Source organism: Ceratina calcarata, unplaced genomic scaffold, assembly GCF_001652005.2.
Source record: "Ceratina calcarata isolate Rehan_Ccalc_2016 unplaced genomic scaffold, ASM165200v1 scaffold115.2, whole genome shotgun sequence".
Lineage (NCBI taxonomy): Eukaryota > Metazoa > Arthropoda > Insecta > Hymenoptera > Apidae > Ceratina > Ceratina calcarata.
Window position 1 is genome coordinate 931,216 of NW_017132446.1, and position 1,364 is coordinate 932,579.

Genomic DNA, 1,364 nt, shown 5'->3' on the forward strand with positions numbered 1-1,364 from the left:
ATTTTGATATGTCGAATAAAATATGTTATTACATTATTTCGATTCTGTTAACCATTTTCGAGTTATTTACGAAAAACTGCTTTCTCGCAAGTGGTCGAACACGAGCTACGTTACTATATAAGAGCGCGGAATGTGCCATCTAGTTGTGTAGTATGAAAGGAGAGACGTTTAGCACTCCCCTAGACAAGGATGGAAACACACATAAACTGGTAAGGCACTGTCGTCCTTTGGCGACACTTACCAAATTTTTTTTTTTAAATATTCTAAAATAATTTATTTAAATTAATTCATAATTATAATGTGTTCGATCAGAACAGTGTCGTATAATAGAGATTGATATAAAGTTCGAGAGAGCAGTTAATCAGTATCAAGTTGATTTTTTAATCAGGTGCATAATTTCATTTAATTATGCACCTCTAGATTGAATTCAGAAATAAAGGAACGTTGTATCGAACAAATAATACGAGCTGAATATCATCTCTGCTGCGTACTGACGCTAATCAAAGTATATTGAAAATTGGTATCATTTTGCAATGAATAATCTATAACAGCGTGATCAGTTGCTGAATGAAAATAGCACGAGGGTCGCAAGGAGAGGACAGGGAAAGCCACGTGTATACGCACGATCAGATTCGCACATCGCATGGTATGCTACCTTTTCGTCTTCATACTTGCCCGGTTGTATCTTCAATTCATTTGCATATTTAGGATCCCTGGCCAGGCCAATGGCCCCTCCTCTCTCCTTCCTATCGACCTCCTCGCCGTGTCTACCATCCGGCTTGGAAATCTTCTCTGGCTGACGAAAAACGGATTCAACGGTGTTCCGTGTTTCGTCCAAGCGTTCTAATACTACTGAAATCTCAAGTCGCTATACAATAGTCTACAATACTTTTTAATTATAATTGATTAGGCTCGTAATGTTAATAACAATAATTGTTTCATGAGTTGAAAATATTGTCAATGGAGAACTAAATTAAAATTAGAAAGCATTAAGGATTAAAACACCCTTTGACACTAAAGGGAGACTCTAATTTCATTCGTATTGAGGTATTACTGCCACAGTAAATTGAGGTTTCCATAGATAGAAGTTGTGTATAAAAGAGTCCCATGAAAGCTAGTTAATTTTTGAGTTCGCGTTGGAAGTTAACACGATCTCTTTAATAACTCGAGTTGATTATAAGCGCAGTACGTCAACTGGCTGCGGGTAATTTTAGAAACGTGACATTTTGAACGATGAAGAACTGGAGCCAAGGAAAGTATGAAACAGCGTATTACACGTTGATGATACGTACCTTTTGCTGCCTTTTTGCTGTATCAGAAAAAGAGATTTAATAGATAGAATGAATTTTAATTTAATGTTAAAG

At 36.3% G+C, this 1,364-nt stretch overlaps 1 non-coding gene across 1 annotated transcript; it reads left to right on the plus strand.

Annotated features, from left to right (window-relative positions):
* Window positions 1-145: 145 nt before the first annotated feature.
* Window positions 146-253, plus strand: LOC113464208 (U6atac minor spliceosomal RNA). Its single transcript, XR_003389054.1, has one exon. It is a non-coding gene; the product is annotated as a U6atac minor spliceosomal RNA (small nuclear RNA).
* The last annotated feature ends 1,111 nt before the right edge of the window (window positions 254-1,364 follow it).